The following is a 22,356-nucleotide window of genomic DNA, read 5'->3' as shown; positions in this document are numbered from 1 at the left end:
ATTTTCATATTCTATTCTTTAATTAATTTTTCCAGAGCAAAATTGGACGATGTGAGAGGCCATCACCTTGTCTCACTGTCATTTTTATTTGAATGGGTTTGGAAATTCAACCTTAAATTTTAACTTTTGAGTATGTTTATTTTATAATGCTTTAGTGTTATTGACAAATTCTTTCAATATTTTAACCAGAGCTTCTATTGAATAGGCCTTTAGTAATCTTAGAAATAAAAATATTAATTCCGGATCTCTAATTTTTTAGTATGATTATTATAATCATATTATAATTATTATTTTTTTTTTTGCAGAAACGTGTTTTAGATTTTTACGTTATTATTCTAAAACTATCTATGGTGGAAATATGTGAATCTTTTAAAACTCAACTCTATCAAACTAGCTGATATTTTTAATTTTTCAAATTTTTTATCTTTAGTAAATAACTGTTTTTTATTGGCTTTTAAAATTAACTCGGGTACTACTTTTTATCTAAAGGGAAAAAATCAGATTTTTAGATTTTCTCATTTTTTACAACCAGACATAAAGTATGAATCACTTCTGAAAACGTAAATATTCTCAAAAATAGTTTCTTTTTTTTTAAAGCAAAAATATTCCATGTAAGTATATTCCAACTAGTATTTCAATTACAATAAATAGACTTAAATTGTGAATTATTTAGGCTAATTTAAGTAAAACCTATGAAAAATCTATACTATAGTTTTCCTTTTGAAAAACTCATATTTTATTTTTGGTTAATTGAAACCCAACCGCTAAAGAACATCGGTATCCACGATCTAGTATTCAAATCCAAATAAAAATAACTGACTTTACTAGGACTTGACCGCTGTAACTCTCAAATTTCAAATCAACTGATTTGGGAAGATACGTTCACCACCAAACAACAAAATAATTATCGTGTTATACTTTCATTAGTTTTATTCATACTGTACAATCTACAGTAATAGAAGCGTTATATTATGAACTTTGTAGTCTAAACAAAGTAAAGACAAAATAAAAACACAAATATCAGAATTGATAATCATTAATTTTATTATAATAATCAAACAAAAAGTTAATATTTAATCAGTTATGATCGTAATACATTACATTACTGAAAAACCAGTTCAAAAAAATAACATAAACAGTAGTAAATATTAAAATGGAAATAATAACAATAAAAAATTGAAACTAAATGTAAACTAGCGTAAATGTACTTATGGTAGATTTCAAAACATGGAGTTAAATTAAGAACCGGTTGCAAAGCACACAATGAACAATAATATTGAGATTCTCTTTTGATTACACTATTTTTTGCACGCACACTCGAGCTTCATTGGTTTCCATTTGCTGTAAAATATGAATTTGGGTCTTGCCAGTACCTCCATTAAATGCTTGATCCAGCCTTATTTACTATCGGTTAATACAGATTAATTTTTAATAAGAAGTCAGTAATGATGTTCTTACACTTAAATTTCACCTCATCTATCACACAACTGATTAAAATTAATAAAAAAAAAAATAACCAACACAATTGAATGTAGAATAATGGTGTTAAAGAGTCCACTGAACATTAAAAACATGAATTATAGCGGTTATAATATTTGTAATCCATTGTGCACTGAATAAGTATGAAAGACTGATTAACCAGTCAAGCAGACAAATGTAACTTTTACTAAGAAACATACCCGAATCCAGATTAAATATGGAGAGGGAAAAATTATACATACTTGTATATTACAACAGCTATAACTTGAATAAAGAGATGGAAATTAGATCAGCTGTTAAAAGGTAGTGGCGCATCCAGGAAGGATGAAAAAGACAATTATTCCCGTAATACCAATGTCTGTGATAGAAGGAATGAAGATTTAATTTTCAATACCATCATTCATTTCCTATAAATTTACAGTTATTAGTAGTTTGTCTAAAAACTTTAATTTTTTAATGAAATTTTTTTTGTTGAAACTATTTCAGAATTTGGTCATTTCAGAATAACCTATTTGAGTCATTTCAAATAGGTTATTTAGTGAAAAAATATTGCTCTACATAATTCATATATCTTTTCATATTTTTTATAGGCAGTGTGATAAAATTGTATCGAAAAAAGTTATTTACCGGTGGAAAGTATAGTTTACAAATCTCAAAGCTAACCTACTTTAAAAAATCTTAACTGTAACCTTATGGTAAAAGAAGGTGAAGATAAATTAAATAAAAAACGATATCCTTGCTTCCAAGGATAAATACATAAAATACCTAAATAAATAACAGACTTAATTAGTCCTGGATGGAATGGAAAGAGAGATAAATAAAAGAACTCGAAGCTAGCCTACTTGTCAAAAATCTGAAATTTAAACTTACCTGCAAAAATAAAGGTGAAAATAAACCTAAATAAAAAACATCCTTGCTTCAGTAGAACCTAAGATATTGAAAATGAAACAGATCTAATCGGTCCTGATATTAGACAGAATGAAAAGAGACATAAATAAAAGAATAATGCCTGAAAGAAGTTTTCTGAATAAGAGAATCCTATGTTGCAAGAAGAATCAATTAATTTGAGATCCACATGTATTTCAGTGGTGTTTTCTAAAGTGAAACCTTGACATTGAGTTCAACAGTTTGCAAGCTCAAGAGATGTGACAGTAGAATAATGATTAGTTAAGACTAGGGAGGACTGTATACAGAATCTTAATACAGAGTGTTAACAACAATTACCGCATTCAAAAATTGAAAGAATCATAACGACTAAAATGACTCAAACATCTTTTATAAATGATTAAGCAAAGATATTTCAACCGATAACATGATTGATTAGTAATCCTATCCATTTATTTGTAAAAATTATAATAAAATTAATGTTAATTTGAAATACAGACTAATTTAGTCTGACATTTTTTTTAAGCCATTTGATAAAATTTCATTCTTACTAATCTATATTAAAAATGACAGATTAATAAAGCTCAGGCGACCAATAAGATTTTAACGTAAAATTTGATGTTGATGACTGAATATGAAATGACATTCCAATCGATAAGGTGTTAAGTAATTGAATCTAAATTATCATTTCTGTACTTTATTTTTTAAAACATAAAATTTTTTTTGAATTCAGTAATTTCATACGGTAACTAATAAATTCATTGTAGAAATGCCTTTTTGTTTTATTTTTGTAGTGGATAGTCACGACTTCATATTCATAATTAAATATACATAACCTTGAAAATAAATGATTTTATTTATGGAAAGCAATGAAGGAAAAAAATTCATTTTTTTCTGTAATGTTCTTTCTTATTCCTGTTTAGGTATTACTTCAGAGGTTGATATGTGTGAGTTTAAGCGAAGTGTAATCTTGTACAGTCTCAGTTCAACCATTCCTTAGATGTGCGGCTTGAAATCCAACCACCAAAGAACACCGGTATCCATGATCTAGTTAGTATTCAAATACATACAAAAGTAACTGCCTTTACTAGGATTTGAACGCTGGAACTCTCGACTTCTAAATCAACTTATTTGGGAAGATGTGTTCACCACTAGACCAACCTGGTGGGTTTTCTGTAATGTTAGTTTAATTTGAAATTATGTAGTGTTACATATGAAGTTTTAATTGATCAATTGCATGCATCAACGTGTTTATCTCAGTATATAAAAAAGTTTAATTTTATGCAAGAATATATATGCATAAAAATAGAGGTACTTTTGAGGTGATCACATTTAATATGAATACAAACATAACCTCACAAATTGGTGAGTTTAAAAGAGCGAAATTCTTGGTTCATATTTCTAGGTAGTATTTTTTTTAAATGCTATAAATTTTTTATATGAAAAGGAATACGATGTTAAAAATAAAAATTTAACAGTTTTTTCTAAATTGAAAGTGACAGAAGTTTAACCAGCTTTTGTCTTCAAATAACACTAATGCTACATTTTAAGGAAATAATGTTGACTGATGTGAAGTAATAATATTCTATGATTTAACGTAAAATAATACATGAAGTTAGGTGGTCTAATCCAGAAACATGAATATGCATCCATATTTATACATGTATTTTCTTTTAATTTAACTAATATTTTTATAAATACAATATTTTTGTACGGCAGGTATTTTAATTTAAACAAAGTAAAATTTTCAGAATTTGTTTCATTAATTTAAATATAAAAGAAATCAGTAAATCCTTAATACGTTACTGTACAATCTGTAATCTGTAACCTGTAACTTACTGATTCTTTTATTACACAAACCTTTTTTGGATAAATAATTTTCACAGGTCCGCAGGAACCGAGGGAAAATAAATGGAAACTTATATTTCAGGAAACAACAAGAAAATGGAGAGGAATTCTGGGTGACCTGTAGTTAAAAATAAAGGAAAAACTTAAACAATATTTAAGACATTGTTTGTAGAATACTGAATCTGTATTCTAATACTGGAAAAATCAATATTCTAGTATCGAGTTGGGATTCTAAGTACAAATATTAAAATGTGAGATCTGCTAATTAGCTTTGCGAATGTAGAACTATTAAGGCTTGGCTTGTATTATGGTCTCTACTCAACTAGAGGAATCCTATACGTGTAAATTATTCTTTTATAAAATGGCAAAAAAAGTGATTACATTTTTCTGGGATCCAAATTATTGTATTACTATTATTTTAAGGTCGATATACAAGAAATTAAAACACGGACTTTGCACATAAAAATTAAAGATTCAGTTGCTACTGATGGAATTCCTTTCTCAATACTTAAGTCATAAACAACAAATTTAATCGATAAATCTTTCATTAGTAGAAGATTTATCAGAAACCTCAAAATCTCTTATTATTTTGTAAAAGAAACTAACAGTATTTAATTTACAAAACTAAAGATTAATTTTCTGGAAAAAAGGACCGGTAATAGATTCACAAATTCTTGAATTACATGTATCGATAATAATCAGCACGGTTGAAATTCTATTGAGTTTCAACTGTTGAAATAACTATTTCCCAGCTGAATCTTTTTTAAATAACAGAAAAAATGCGTGGCCGTGTTTTTTTTTTGTATTTTGTACCATTTTCTCTTTCTTTGGCACAATTTCACGCAACCATTATTCTTTGGTCTGTGACATGTAACGGTGAATCTGTGTTTCATGTAGTGTAATAGAACGTTGAAGAAACTGAGTGGAATTATATTTAAATAAATTTATAATAGCCTTGAGAAGTTTATGGTCAGTTGTTAACAAATGCAGCACCCATAGAGCAGAAAGTTTTTCACATCTAAAATGTTTATAGGCGTAGTAGACACATCTATTGAAATGTTTGCGATGTCAACTAACTCATGTGCATAATTGTAGCGGACACCGTCATGACTCAGTGATCATTTAATACAACATTGTGAAATTTTTTTATGATTTTGTCAGTCTTAGCAGATTTTGGATGTGCTGAGCTTTTATCATCCTAAATTGATCTACATTTAGCAGCCCACTTTTTTAATTGAAAAAAATGAAAACGAAGAATCTTTAATTTAAAACTTTTTTATGTCTGTTAGAATTACCGTTTTTAACACAAGTACTTAATAACAGTTCAAAGTTAATAAATTTTAACCATATTCCAAATAATATTAAACTTTGTTTTATTCTTGTGCTATACAACCGTGAAAATAAACGTATACATCTGATACTTCATAGCATAACATCTAAAGAATCATACTTAAATAGTAATTTGGTCATACTTGCACCACATCTGTGTTGGGTGGAGAACGTTTTGAACAGCCTTGGTAAAAGATATATATATATTATATTTTAAAATGTATGTAGGGGTATATATTTATTTATATGCAGGTTAGTGCTATCACTGATTAAAATTTACTACTACGTCACTAACATTACGTCACTACTATTAACAAAGTTACCGTACTTACATTTTTCTTCAACTCTAACATTGCTTAAAGATATCTTTTTATATTATTAATGTTGAATCATTTAGTTTCAATTTTTGAGTTAATAGTTTTTTACATTCTATACTTGTAAACTACTTTCGATATATTTATTTAAATAGAAATTTTTTAAATTTAATTAATAATCTTTTACAAAAAATGAGAATTTCTAATTGATAATAAGATTTGCTTTGCTTTAATCCTTATTATTTTCAATCAAAATTGCACTATCTTAAATAAATTTCAAAGATTTTCTGAAAAAAGAAGTTATGACTTCAAAAATGTAATCAGGTATACTTAACTATGTTACTTTCTAAGTTGTTAATTGCCACCTGAATGGTTTTAACTAACGTTTAATGATTTTACATTCCAGGTATTCTTTATAACCGTATTTGAAAATATATGAAGTTTCAAATAGTAATTAAATATGCCTCTAAGCACCTCAGTATACCTACGCGGCTGCGCCGGGGCCGGTTTCTGAACTACGGCTACTTCCTTAAGCTTTGAGGCAATATTTTCGAAACCCTTCACGAGAGCTGTGAAAGCTGCTCGGAGGAATTCTAGACGAGGCAATAAGTTCCCCTTGGTAGCTGCACTGGTACTCTTAGGGTTTGCTAAATAGGAAAACAACTCTTCTATTCCGTCAAAACATCATGCATGGGCCAATGGGGCAGAGCTGCCAGGCCTGCACCCGGCTTGTGAAAACTCTTCAACGATTGGGTTCATACCCTCCCGGGTGGTCACCCCTACATCCATTTTCGAACCAACATTATCTGAACCAGTGTTCGAGGAGGGCGAAGGAGAAGGCGAGTCAATATATGTGGCTGCATTGTCTGAACGTGTGGGAGTTCCTGGATGCAGTTGCTTTGTCAACCGGAATCCGTAGTTTACTTAGGAAAAAACTCTTACCGCATTGCCGTGGGAAGTTAACCCTGAGTATGGCTGACCACCAGCCAATTATTATGGCTCCAAGCGCTATAAAATGGTGGACTGGTCGCTAAGCTGTTCGAGGTTCAGTTGCCGTGTGTAGCACAGACATTTGGTCTTATGCTTTAGGGTGACCGAATGGAGTGGTAGCGGGAGAAATGCCAAGCAAACCAATATATATATACTTTTATTTTACATCAATATATTGCATATTTTCTATATACTTGTGTATATATATATATATATAGAAAGCGCTGAGGAATGTGCAACAATATGGTTAAATTAGATCGTGCCACGATTCTATCGGGTAAAAAGATTTTAAGAAAAAATATTTTTGGAAAATACGTGAGATAAAAATATTAACATATGCACATAAATGTAATAAAAAATAAACTAAATATGAAGAACTACATATGCCTGCGCAGATATTACTTTCAAAGTATACGGTACTTGTTTTGATGGAAATATTTATTATTTTCGTTAAAATAGGGCGAAATTAAAAAAAAAAAAATTAACAGTAATTCTTTCATAGAAAGCTTAGGATCACTGAAGGGGAACATAGTTCGATATAATGTACTTCAAGCTACACACACACACACACACACACACACACACACACACACACACACACACACACACACACACACACACACACACACACACACACACACACACACACACACACACACACACACACAAACACACACACACACACAAACACACACAGAGAGAGAGAGAGAGAGAGAGAGAGAGAGAGAGAGAGAGAGAGAGAGAGAGAGAGAGAGATTTTATTAAGCCCCTCTTTGAAACTGTTGAGTGCGTTATTACAGCCGAAAACCGACTTTATTCCGTTTGTTATTTACACACAATAAATAAACTATCTGACATAGTAGTTATTAAATTTGTGTCTGTTCAAATATTTTATTTCAACTATTGCAATGTCAAATTTTAAAATACGTACGTTAGATAGATTAATAAATCACAGTGTTGATTCTCTGTGTTTACAAAAATAAACCGTTTGAAAATAAAAACGTGACTCAATATTTTTACATCCTCTTCATTTCATAATTAAAGAGAAAAAAAAAATTAGATATTAATATGATGTCAATCGAATTAATAAATTATTAAAGACGAACAGATTATGAATATTTGTTTTAGTAATGGCGTGAAGACGATAACCGTTAATTGCCGCGCTGTCTGGCCTGCGTCTCTTTGTTATGTAAGGTTGTGTAACCCTTCCTTACTCCATCCAAGTATAAACGTTCAAGGTCAGACAGGCTACATGTTAATACATCCCAGAATAGAGCAGAATTGAGTATGCTATTTTATAAAATAATTAAATAAAGTCAACAATATCAGATAAAACGTTCAACTATAAAACGCTAATTCAAAGAGTGGAACCCAATACATTTAGTTTTTTTTTAATCTGGTTAAACTGTATATTTGTGAGCTGATGTCTAAGTTGGGAATCGAACCCGAGATCTTCAGTGTTTCAATCGGTTCTTTCCAACATATTAATCAAACTTGTTTACAGATGATACTTAAGTAAATAAAATTGAACTGTGAAGAACAAATCAATTCCGTATCTAATATTCACATGAATATAAGCAATCTGAGACAGAAGCATTACGCAAGTAATTATTTGTAGTGACCAAGAGTCAATCCCGTGGCTTTAAGATCATGAATAGTGTTTTTTACAGACGATACTCGGATAAGCATATTATACTGTGAACTGTCTCCAAGTTGAGAAAAAATACGGACAAAGTCGTTTGAGTAACCTTTTTTTGATAGCTAATATTCAAACAAGCAATAAACATATAGGCTAGTTTCCAAGCCGAGAATAGAACCCAAAACCTTCAGTGCATCATTTGTTTTTTTATATTACGGAGGTGCAAAATAGATTATAAAAATGAAAATGAGACCCAAAAAAATCTAATTTCATGTCATTTAATAGAATCTTTGGATTAAAGTGTTTCATTCATTGATAGCCAAGTATTATTTAAAAACAAAGAATTATATTTTAAAAGATCTAAATAAAATTAAATTAGGCTTTACGTGTATACTAAAGTTCATTTATAAGTAGATTCGTGTACGTGTATGCACGCGCGTACACACACATCCATTTGATTTGAATATTGAATGTTGCTGAACTATAAAATATGGAAGTCGGTTAGATATGATAACTTTGAACTTTAGAAATAATATTAATCATTACCTCCTTACGTACCATTCATGATTTTTGTAATCTATGTCATAAAAGATGCCCTGTTTTTTTAATTCCTGATTAGATATTTAAAAAATAATAGTGACACTAAACAGAAATTATTGATGGGCTTGCAGGTCTGTATTGACATGTACGAAATGAGTTTGATTACATACATAACAGTTTGTTAGATATAATTAATTAAGTAAAACATTTAAGTAAAACATTTAGTAATACATTTATAAAAGATATTTTAATATTTTAAAATATTAAAATAAATAATAACAATATAGTAAACTAATTTAATATTAGACAACCTATGCTGGATGATGAGTTGTTAAACAAAAAAAAAAAAAAAAAAAAAAAAAAAAATAGATGGAATAATTTTTTCATTACTTTAATGTTTAAAAGTACTAGTTAGAAGATGTCTGTTGATGGCGGTCGCGCCGTAGTGGTGGGAAGACAGGCAAACATAATGAGTGCAAACAGAGAAATAACTAATCAAGCCAGCAACTCTAGTACTGGACTAGCGGGAAATTGTCGGTAGATAGATTGATTACGCATACGCATTCAGTTAGTGCCTCGAGTTAATATTCACTCTGTTTTAACATAACCCAATCCAGTTGTTAACGTCATCCAGTTTATATCTTCTGTATGAGGTCTGTTATTATTGACAAAGGTGAGTTTTATTTTTTTTTATTAATATTATTACGGAATATTATATTCAAATTATTTATTAGATTAAAAATGTTAGAACTCAGTTTACACTCATTTATTTTTACAAAATAAAATATTTACTGTGTTTATCTGTTGACAATGTATCCAAATAGTTCTAAATAGTTGCGAACCAGAATCGCAAAAATAAACAAATAAAAATGAAATGAGTTATATAGGTTATTTGGCCATTAATTAACTAGGGAAGTAAAATTTATTGTATATAAATTTACTGATGTAAGCCAAGTGTATTTCATGTGTTAGAAAGAGGTTTTCAACATGAAATTTATCATATCTCATTTTAGATATATTAATTTTTAAGTCGGATCAGTAAATAAAATCATCAGTAACTACATTGAAGGTTGATTCGTTATTATGAGGGACCCTAATCGGAATCAAACACGGGGCCTTCTGTTTAACAGGCAAACATGCTTATGCCATCGAACGGATAAAAAATTAACAATCTTTAATTATAGCAATTTTATCACAAATTACATGAATAATTTTTAAAGAAAAGTGGTGTATTTAAATTACAAAATAATTTGTTGAGAAACAACGTTCACTTTTCGCAATCATAACTTCTCAACTGTATGATAAAACGATAAAAATAAGCATAAAAATATTGTTACAGATAATTTTATTTTTTTTTATGTTTTCTATTCATTCGTTTAAATGAAAGAATGTGTGTTATTTGTGCTGAAAAGAGTAGTAACATTCCTAAATAATAACTTTATTCACCTCTGTCAAATTAGAACTACGTTTTTTTTGCTGCACAATACGAGTTTACAAGAGCCTCATTTTTCTTCCCGATAACTTTTTTAAGAAATTACAAAACTATTTAATAGGCTCTTATTACCTATTCATTCAAAATAAAATTAAATGATCTTACTTTACAGAACCAATGTTAATCAGTTAATGAACTTTTAATGATTAATTACAAAAAAAAAACTTGAATATTCTGCATCTTCAATTAATATGTACAAATGTTGTATAGTTAAATGATTTTCATTAACGCTTTCTAAATTGTATATATTTTATAAACATAATAACTTCACATAATTTTAAAGGTAATTATGCCATTTTTTTATGCGTCGTTGAGTGACGTATTACTCAATTCCGCTGTATTCTACTTATTATATACCAACCACAATAAAAAAAATCATTTACATTATGTGTTCTGTTAAAAAAACCTAATCTTCTGAAATACAATAATTAAAAGAGAGTGAATCATGTTGTGTATATATATATATATACAACATGATTCATATATATATATATATATATGCTAAGCAAGAAAAACATTCCCATCGGTAGCGTTGTCAAAAATATACTGAAGCTCCTGGGTTTGACTCCCAAGCAGCTTAACGTTTATATACCAATCAAAGTTATGTTGTTAATTATTCATAAATGAATATATGCTCAGGAATAATACAAAAAATAAAACAACAATCTTTTGCTTGTAAAGAAAGCAACAAAAATAAATAATAATATTAAAATGTTCAGGACATTGCCTTAAAAATAAACATATCATGAAGATCCGAATAATCGAGTGTTAAATATATATTTGTTTCCAAAATAATTACTTCCATCCAGACATTTAAACGTAATTTTGGTTATTAAAAATTATTTTTAATAACCAAAAAACTTTTTGGGGAAATTGAAAGCAATGCAGCATTCGGATAAATGAACATTAGAAGTCCGGTTAATTGCGAACCATCTAATTAAATACTTTATTATAATTAATTGAACATACATTAAAAGTAATTCAATCGATATTTGAAGTTTGAAATTAAAAAAAAAATATTCTTTATTCTGATAAATTTTCGCGTGTACAGTGGCAGAGCTTAGAGTATTTAATTCAAGGATATCAGGTTCGAATCCTAAACAGATTCATTAAAAGTGGTTGTAATAATGTACAATTCCCGTTCAACCAAATTGTAGCGGACACGTTATCTACTGTGATGGAAAAAAACATTCGAGGGTCGGAATGGATTCATCACTCGTTATGTGCCTCTGGCTGCGAATTGTAATAGCTCTATGTATGTTGTCCCTTTTCTTCTCTTTAGATCAGAGGTTAAATTTTGTTTTTATTTTTAATTTACCGTTAACAAGTTTTTGTTATAATTCTAATGAGAAATCGTTTATTCTTTTTCGCTTACGAAAAGACATTAAAAGATTTAATCAATATTTTAGAAAAAAATCGTCAAAAACTTAATCAGTAATTTTTGAAGTGTTAGCAAAAATGTACTTTCGGCGAAAGAATTAAAAAAAACCGGAACAAATGTATGCTTGTTTAAATAGCCTACGGTATTATGCGCGCGCACACACAGGCACACACAAATTTATTAAACTACAAATTATCACTAAAATAAATTAATAATTTTTCTTTATAGAAAGCTTAGAACTACTGAAGACGAACAAATTTCAGTATAATAAATTAAAAGTGCCACGATTTTATTGGATACTAAAAATTAATTATTTCTTAAACTTGTAAAATAGTACAGTCAATTTGTATTTTTATTTGAAAATCCTTACCTACCGATTGATGTTTTTTCGATATGTTAGGGGTGATGAGGGAAGCTTAACTCCAGATTTTTAACATCCCCCCTCCCATAGATTTTTGAAAAACTCAAAAAGTTTTTGAAATGCGTTTTTCTCTGAATCTATGCGGTAGGATCAAAGAATGAGGTGTTAAAGTTTCGGTCTGTCAATAGTATTGTAAATGCTCCAGCATTTTATAGAAAAGTTTTTCAAACAAAAAATGTAGAGTACATTCTCGTCTACAATTAATGTCTTTGAAGTTATGCCGTATAATTTGAAATTGAAATACTAGGTGGCGCTGAAGTTGTAAAAAACGTGATTTTTCACCGGAAAATTTTGTTTTCGTCTGTATTACATTTGGAAAAGTTGTTAATCTCAAAAAAACAGACAACTTTTATTTAAACAATTTTCTTATACGACTTAGCATTCCAGAGTTATAGCGGTACAATGGCAACGCAGCGGTCCTATTGTTACTGTAGCCGGGGAGATCGGCATTGTTGAGCGACTAGTCCGGTTTCGAACACGTGCCCAATTCACAACATTTTCACACTTCCACAAGCTACAGCTCCAAAGCGGTAAGTCGTACAAGAAAATTGTTTAAATAAAAGTTGTCTGTTTTTTTGAGATTAACAACTTTTCCAAGCAATACAGACGAAAAACAATACTTTCCGGTGAAAAAACCGAAAAAACACGGTTTTTACAACTTCAGCGCCACCTAGTATTTCAATTTCAAATATTACGGCATAACTTTAAAGACATTAATTGTAGAGGAGAATGTCCTCTACATTTTTTGTTTGAAAAACTTTTCTCTAAAATGCATAGATTCAGAGAAAAACCTTTTGGGTTTTTCAAAAATCTATGGGAGGGGATGTTAAAAATCTGGAGTTAAGCTTCCCTCATCACCCCTAACGCATGGACAAAAGATCAATCGGTAGGTAAGGATTTTCAAATACAGCCTATTTTGATGACAAATTGTCTGTACTAAAATAAATATATTTCTATACATACTTAATTTCTTTAAAGTAAATCGTGTATTAAGGGTCGGATAATCGACTCTTTTACAGATATTAATTTCAAAGATACGGTGTAAATATTTAACTGTTATTTTGATTAAAATAGGTAAAGTATATTCTTTAGCCAATTTTTTTTATTTATAGAATGCCTAGAATCACTGATGAAAAACTTACAATGTACTAGATTATAAGATACCACGACTCCATCGAATAACAGGATACTAAGAATGAAATACGTAAAACAATATTGTTAACATATGTACCTAATTTCATAAAATAATACAAGGTATGAAGAACCTGATAATCGACTGTTCCGTAGATATTAATTTCAAAGTATATTTATTTTGATGGAAATATTTATTTATTATTTTCATTAAATTAAATAAAATATTTTTTTTTTATAACAAATTTTTATTGAAAGCTTGGAATCACTGAAGAGGAACATTTTTCACTATAATATACTTGAAGCTATCAACTGTATCGTAAAATCATACAGTGGAAATTAACTATTTTCGTAAAATATTACTATATATACTTAATTTTCTTAAAATTAAATTGTGTATGAAGCACCGAACAGTCGACTGTAAAATTGATATTAATTTTAAAATATATTTATTTTTATATAATTATTTAATCATTATTTTGGTCATAATAAAATTCTTAGATGTTGGCAATAACTTCAAAATTGAAAACAACACACACTTTTGGATAAGTGATTATTAGAACAACCGGTTAATCGATAATTATATAATTAACATTCCTAATGTAATTAATTGTCATCATAAATGTAAATAAACGAAAGGTATTTTCATGCAATTTTTTAAATTTGAAATTCTTTAAATATTTATAATTTTTCTCGTGATTGACTGAAGTATTTTATGTACAAGTGCAGCGCTTTGGGTTCTTAATTCAAGGATCGGGTTCAAATCCACTAACAGTTTTGGCCTAATGGATATTCCTGTGTCGACTCATTTAATACGGATACCTACCCTTTATAAAGTATCATGGAAAATAAGACTATTTTCCTAGATTATGATAAAGGCCGTCGGGCGTCGTTATGGATTCATTACAATCTTGCGTACCCCTTGGCTTCGAAATTTGTAGCTCTATCTATTCACTCCTTTTCGTCTTCATGGTGGTTCAGGGAATAACTTTAATTTTAACTTATAATTTTCAATAATATATATTATTATTTTTTAATTCTAGAGAATTATATCATTTTTCATAAGAAAAGTATCGATCTACCAATCAAATTTTAAGGAAATTTATTCAGAAAAATTTAGGAAATTTTATCAGATTTTATTTCTGTAATTACAAAATTTTGCTAAAACAAATTTTAAATGAAAAAAATAAATTTGTACTTTTATAGGAATAGTATATTTAAATTATAAATATAATTAAAATTATGTGCGTGTGTGCCCGCGCACGCGAATAACACATACATACACATGCACGAGCACACGAATAAATAAAGTAATGTATTATTTATCAACAGATATTAATGAAACTGAAAATTACTTCAAAATTATTTACTTGAATTATTGCATGTTTTACGTATTACTCGAATTAGCCGAGAAATTTTCTTGTTAGAAAATTCAGAAATTAATTCTGATTCAAATTAAGTGTAATGTGAGGTTAATATTTATTTTAAAAAAACTTCGATTATTCGGACCTGCATACTTCAAACATTTTGACTTAAAAGCAATGACAAATCTTAAGAGAAGAAAATAATAAGCTGAAAAAAATGTTGTTGATTCTTGACTAACGAAGGTATTAGTAATGTAATTTCACAGCTAGTGGTAAATAATGACGTAATGCGCTAGTATCTCAGTTAATCGCTTTTATTTTTCTCGTTCATAGATTTGTATCCTATGAAAACGACTAAATCTTACTGGGATTCAAACCCAAATTTTTCGTAGACGCTACCACTCTTTCCGCCTATGTGTTTCCTCAGTTTCATTCAGAAAATGTTATTATTCTGCTTTTTATTTGCGATAAATATACATGTTTTCGTTATATTATTCATTTATTAAACTCATAACAAAAATAAAGCTAATTAGCTAGACCGTGAATTTAAATTATAAATTCCTAGACTGTCCGCTCACGAAAAGCCTTTATTCTGCATTTACACCCACAGGCTGTTTCTTCATTAAAACAAAGATTATAGGAAAGTAATTGGAAGCAATAACATTTTTACAGGGATTTTACCGTAAATGAGTTAAACTTTCAAAACTAATAATCGTCTGCATCAATAATATTTTACGGGGCCTCGTACATATAATGTTTTTGGCATCTTATAAAATTGTCTTTTAAAATTTTTATTTCTTTGAAATTAAGATATAATAAAATGTATTATTTTTTTGTTATGTTTATCAGAGATACGATTAAGGCATAAATGAGCCGCAGGGTTGAACATTGTACAGCACCTGTACGAAGTTAGATATGGTAACTAATCGGTACTACACTGCATCTTGAGCGAAAAATTATTTACTCTCCTTTATCTTGTACTTGCGCGCAAACACGGGAATGCATGCGCAGGGGTGGAGAATTTTGGATCTTTTTTATTGAAGATAAAGAAGGCCGTTTAAGTCTTTTGACACTTGTTATCTTATTCGATCTTCTGGAAGCAGGTATTTTTAAATACGAGTAGTTTGAATATTTAATATTTCCTTTTTTAAATATTAATTGGGCCATCTAGACAGGGATTCTTGCAATTTCGACTGTCATTTAGTGTTTTTGTTTCATTTGATATATGTATTAATTATATTTTTAAAAAAATTGCGGTTTGAAATTTTTGTTAATCGTTGCGTTCCCATAAACTGCGAGATAAATTTTTTGATAAAAACTAAATAAAAAAAGCAACTTGCGAATGTATTTACTTCTAATAAAGTAAGTAAAAACCGACTGGATTACGAACATAGCGGTTTAACTCATTTCTTTTTTATATGTATTATGCAAGTTCTATATTTATTTCATCTTTTAACGCCGAAATTTATAATTATTGTTGTTTTTTTTTTTCATATGACAATACGGTAGATAAATATTTTGCTACGTAAATAATTAGTGGAATTCGGATTCAGAATTTTCCGGATATAAGTCGGGGACGTGATAGATCTTATCTGATAAACGTAAAATAAAATGTCCAATTTTAGTCTACCAGAACGGTAGTAGTAAAAAAATAATAACAAGAAATTTGTGTCTGTTGCCATTGAAACACATATTATGTCTTAGCTGTGCTAGTTAATCATGTCAATTGACCTTATAATTTCTAATACGTTCTTTAAACTACCCTTCTCGTACGCATTTTGCGCCAATGAAATCAAAAGGTGGATTGTTAAGTTTTGAGTGTTATGTAATTAAAGAATAGTGGAGGACGCTCGCACACCGAGACATATACATAGTTTTTATTTATTTAACTGTTGTATATGTTAATAGTGTGTGGGCGACGTTGCATCTGAAGACCATCTGCACTCCGTTCTTTTAGTTCACTATTCACATGGGTTTCTACTAAATCGGCAGTATTATATACTTAGCTTCAATTATTACAGTATATATATATATATATATATATATATATATATTTTTTTTTTTTTTTTTAACCTCCGGATCCACCGTTAGGCATTCTTCATGTGTGAAGATGCCATGCCTGGCCGGAATCCGGAGGTCCCGGGTTCGAATCCCGGTCAGGCATGGCATCTTCACACGCGCTACAAATCATTCATCTCATCTTCTGAAGAATGCCTAATGGTGGATCGGGAGGTTACAAAAAAAAAAAAAAATATATATATATATATTGTAATAAAGATATATATAATAAAACAGGCAGAAAAATTATAGAGTAATTAATTTTATTATAGTAAACAATATGAAAATAACTGCGAGAGGACATTACTGTCGGATAAAACGTTCTGGGTTCGATTTCCGGTTTTGTATGGTATTTATGGTACGGTGTAAAATTCATTACATAAAAAAAATAAAAACATAATGGAAAAAGATGTGACCTTCGTCATCAATACGAATAAATTAATAAAAAGTAATACTGGTTGTAAATATTCGTTTAATATTAACGTGTAATAATCTTAACAATTTTCGACAGAACTGCTTGCCGAAGCACTGTCAACAACTCTCCCATTGCTGTGTAAGGTACCCCCTCCATCAAAACAATCAGTGCCCTTTCAAGGTTAAACAGCTTCACTACTGCGTTCCGTTCACGCAGTAGCGTAAAGCACGTTTCAACAAATAATTAAATAATAGTTTGTACTACCGGGTGATCATTTGAAAAGTTACCGCATTTATGATTCAACAGATATCAGTCCCATTCTATTTCTGTTTGCAGGCATGTATACCATTCTCAGGGGTGAACCATTATAAAATTATTTTCAAAGGGGTGGAACGTATCCTCTCCGCTATACCTACCACAACTCAAAAATCTTGTATAACAATAACATTTAATTCTATTAATTGACAACCCCAAAAAATAATGAATTTTGGTGAAAAGAGAATTAAAATCCGCCCACCCCTTCGCTCTGTAGGTGCGAAAAACCATTTCGAGTAGTACTTTTTTAAATTTCAGTCCAACAAAAATAACTATAAAGTTACATGATATTATTTCTTAAATCGTTTTAAATAATCATAATCTGTGGATTAAAACTGTGAAAATTATTTTAAAATTACCAGCACAAAATTTCGCCCTTAAATGTTTTATAAATTTTCAAGGGTTGAAACTTATTTTTTAAAAAATAAGACGATGTAGCTTGTGAGACCTCATTGAAAGGCCTTTTGAATGACAAGTAATTTGGTAAAAATTAAATAAAAATTGCTATACTGGTATTCAAGTTACGATAATAAATGTGGGTTTTTTTAAAAGTTATGTTGCGATACAGTGTTAACCAAAGCATCAGGTCTGAAATCGTCCGTTCTTGTTAAAAATATGGGTTTTAGGTTTCTCCAGCATTGAAAAAATGTACCAGTAAACACAGCATTATAACATCAGTTAAACATATGAAAAACCAATAATAAGGTACCTACTTCTTTGCTGGCAACACGTTGAAAAATTTATTACTAGATAAACTTAATGATTAAATAAAAACTAATTTGTAAATTAATAATTGTTAATCAAAAAATAAATCTTAAATCATTGATTAGTTAATTTTGTTAATAAGCTTTTTGACAATAGCAGACCTTAAGAAAAAATAAATGAAACGCTTTTTTCCTCAATAAAATAAACGGGTTTCCAAAATTGTTTCCAAAAGTTACGGGTTTCCAAAATTGAAAACACGAGTATTTACATCGCCCCAGTATCCACAGTTATGTTTATTAACAAAGCCGTTTAGAAAGAAGGGGAATTTGTCATTGGATCCGCATTAATCGAATCATTTCTTCACAGAATTCAATCCTTCAGTCAGTAATCCTCATTCAGTTCTTGATACAGTTGAATTGTATACGGAAATAATTTATTCAATTTTAATGTAGTGAAAACAAAACCATAAGAAACCTCAGATTCACGGGATATTTATGAATTGAGTTCTGAGGATTTGCTACTACATTTCCCCAAGATTTTCAACCAAAGTTAATTCGTCTAAAACATTTTGCCCTGCACGTTTCTTATTCATGACAGATCCCGTTTCTTGGAATTTTTTTACAAGTTTTACAGTGTAAGTGTGTGAAACATTTTTATTTGGATGCCGTTCATTAAATACTCGGACAGTTCTTGTACATTTATTTTGTTCTTCATATGTAAAAAGTAGTCGAGTTCTTTCTTCCAGATTGTAAGTCATCTTTGCGAGACAAATTTACTAAAGACAAAAAATGAAATGTCAAATGGTAGAACAATAACACAAACCAGATGCCAATTTCAACTGAAGAACACAACAATTTAAATAGAGTATGATGAAATAAATACAATAAATACTTTTTGCCAATAATTACATACAATATGAAAGAAAACAGTTTGCAAAAATTTATTGTAGAAACTAAGATCTTAATAATTGGCAAAAAATTATAACCTGTTATAATTATACCTATTATAATTATACCTGTTATAAGTAGGTGATCAATTTTTCAACATGTTAGCAGCAAAGAAGTACGTTATTATTGGTTTTTTTGTATGTTTAACTGATGTAATAATATTGTTTTTACTGGTACGTTTTGTCAATGCTTGGGAAACCTAAAACCCAAAACCCTCATATTTCACAAACGGACGATTTCAGACCTGATGCTTTGGGTCAGTATCACTGTATCCCAACATAACCTAAAAAAAACACATTTTTAATTGTAACTTAAATACCAACGAACCAATTTTTATTATATTTGTACTAATCTACTTATAATTCAAAGGGCCTTCCAATAAGGTGTCACAAGCTACATCGTCTCATTAAAAAAAAATAAGTTTTCAACAAAACATAAGGGTGAAATTTTGTGTTGGTAATTTAAAAAATAATTTTCACCGTTTTAATCCACAGATTATGATTATTTTTAACGGTTTAAGAAATAATATAATGTAATTTTGTAGTTAGTTATTTTTGTTGGACTGAAATTTAAAAAAAGTACTACCCCAAATGGTTTTTTGCACATACCGAGCGAACGGGAGGGCGGATTTTAATTCTCTTTTCACCAAAATTCATTATTTTTTTCGGGTTGTTAATTAATGGAATTAAATGTTACCATTGCCATATAAGATTCTTGAGTTGGGGTAGGTGTAGCGGAGAGGGTAGGTTCCATTCCCTTTGAAAATAACTTTAGAAAGGTTCCCCCAAGAACGGTATACTTGCATGCAAACAAAATACGGTAAAACTGATAGCGGTTGAATAATAAAGGTCTATTTACACACATCGTGCCGTGTCAGTTCAGTATCAGTGCTATCCGTGGTCGATCAGTAATGCCGATTCACACGCATCCGACATCTATCCGTAGTACATACCACACAGTACGTACTGCAGTACTAATTGGCGTCACTGAACGATCAGGATAACAGTGATACTGATCTGACACGGCAGTGATGTGCGTAAATAGATCTTTTTTTTTGTTATAGATGAGTGTGAGAAACGCCATTTACGCAACCACCATAAATGGGGGAGTGTCGGAGTCGCACGGGTTCAGCTAGATGTTATTAAGAGCCTATGTACCCGCACCCTACCGACTAAAACTCCATCTTACCGTTTCGCCTCCTCCGGGGTTGGTCCTGCAGTTTAAGCATTGCGTGGAACCAGGAGGTGTCTTTAGGGTCCAGGGGGTTCAGAGTCCCCGTACTTCATCACCGTCGCCCATCCGCACAATTGCAGACGCATGACGGCTCCACAGGAGGCTGTCCTTCGTCCCTTCACCATCAAGTCACTTTCTTCGCCTGTGTCTCAGGTCTTTTGTATGGAACTCTGATTTTTTGCTGGATGATCTTCAGTCCTCTTAGTTAGTGATTTGGGTCCTAAATCAGGCTCTATCACATTCTGTGGCTTCTCTCGCGTAAATAGACTTTAAATGTGGTAACTCAAATGATCATCCGGTACATAGAGGTTTAAATGTAAAGGGAAAGAGTTCTGTATGAATCAGAACATTATAATCAGTCATTAATCACAATTAAATGTCGAAATCTGGCAACTGATTTATAAATACATACTATTAAACATAATGACGTAATATGTGTTGATAAAAATAAATACACATAAAATGTTAAACAGTATGCGATGTCAATTGTAAACATTTCATTTCCTTTTCCCGCGGCTGACCGTGGAATTACGATTTTTACTTCCTTGTACGAAGTAAAGGAAGTATTGTGATTGCGAAAAATTTCGGTTTTCAGATTTCAGCGGAAATATCCATTTTAACTAGTTCGGCGTGACGTATCTATCTCGCATAACTCAAAACCTATTAGTCGCAGGATCTTGAAACATCGGATTTAGGACTGCTGTAACATCTAGTTGTGCACTTTCCCTTTTGGTTATAATCGAGTGAACCAAAAGTGACTAAAAAAGTCCAAAATTAAAAAAAAAAAAATGGATTTTGGACTTTTTCTTAACTGCAGTAATCAGCTCTCACTAAGAAGAGCCTTTCAACGATATATACCACATATATCGTTGAAAGGCTCTTCTTAAGTAAATAAGTACCACACTTATTTTCATTGGTTCCAGAGTTACAGCCAAATAACATTTTAATTAATGAAATTTTTGGTTCGTTCAAGGGGAAGGCATATCGGTTCGAATCATTTCATTTCCTTTTTTTTAACTTTTATTTTTAATTTAAATATATTGATTCAATAATTATTAACCTCTGATTGTAAACATTTTTTTAAAACTATTTTTTTATTTATATTTTTTATTTAAATATATTGATTTATGAATAACTAGCAGATCCGGGAATGCTTCACTATTACTAGATTTGTAATAATATATATATATAATATATATATATATATATATATAAATACAATATATATAATATAAATTTATTTATATAATATAAATACATATATTAAATGAGTACAATTGAAAGTTTGATAAAACATTAACATTACGGAACTTCATAAAATTTTACCTTTTCCTTTTCACCCTTTTCGCTCTTTTCCTTTTCACATTAACCATATTACCTTTCCCTTTCCCCATTTCCTTCCATTCCCCAATTTTTATTTCCATTTCCCCTTCCTATTTCCCCATTTTCTTCATTTTCCCAGTTTTGTTTTTCCATTTTCCCCTTCTTCCCTTTCTCCCTTTCCCCCCACGTGAATCGGTCCAGTAGTTTTTTAGTCTATAGCGGACACATATCGGAAACATTGAAATGTAATCGTAAAGTATTTAGTATAGTGCGAGTTGCTTTTACGTCCAACAGAGCGCTGTATTTAAAAAAAAACATGTTTTTACCTATCACAGATGTTACATCTTAGGTATATAAATAGTAGGTATATAAAAACACGCGCGTATTCGAATTCAACGTTGTCTCAAAATTTCGAAGTAATCGGTGAAGAACTTTCGGAGTTTTAAGATTTTGAACAAACGAACGTTTACGTTTTTATTTATAAAGATTATTAATCTCTGATTGTATTAAAATGTGTATATGTAATTTAGTAGGTGTACAAGGAAGT

General features: G+C 29.9%; 1 long non-coding RNA gene across 1 annotated transcript in view; it reads left to right on the top strand.

Moving 5' to 3' along the window:
* The first annotated feature begins 3,294 nt into the window (after nucleotides 1-3,294).
* Nucleotides 3,295-22,356, top strand: part of LOC142328607 (uncharacterized) — a 46,694-nt gene continuing 27,632 nt past the window's right edge. The window contains exon 1 of the long non-coding RNA XR_012757316.1: nucleotides 3,295-3,528. This is a non-coding gene — a long non-coding RNA (uncharacterized LOC142328607). The remainder of the gene's footprint in view (nucleotides 3,529-22,356) is intronic.

The sequence above is a fragment of the Lycorma delicatula genome, chromosome 8 (assembly GCF_047948215.1).
Source record: "Lycorma delicatula isolate Av1 chromosome 8, ASM4794821v1, whole genome shotgun sequence".
NCBI classification, from domain to species: domain Eukaryota; kingdom Metazoa; phylum Arthropoda; class Insecta; order Hemiptera; family Fulgoridae; genus Lycorma; species Lycorma delicatula.
Note: the sequence above shows the minus strand (reverse complement) of the source record. Positions and strands in the feature narration are given on the sequence as shown.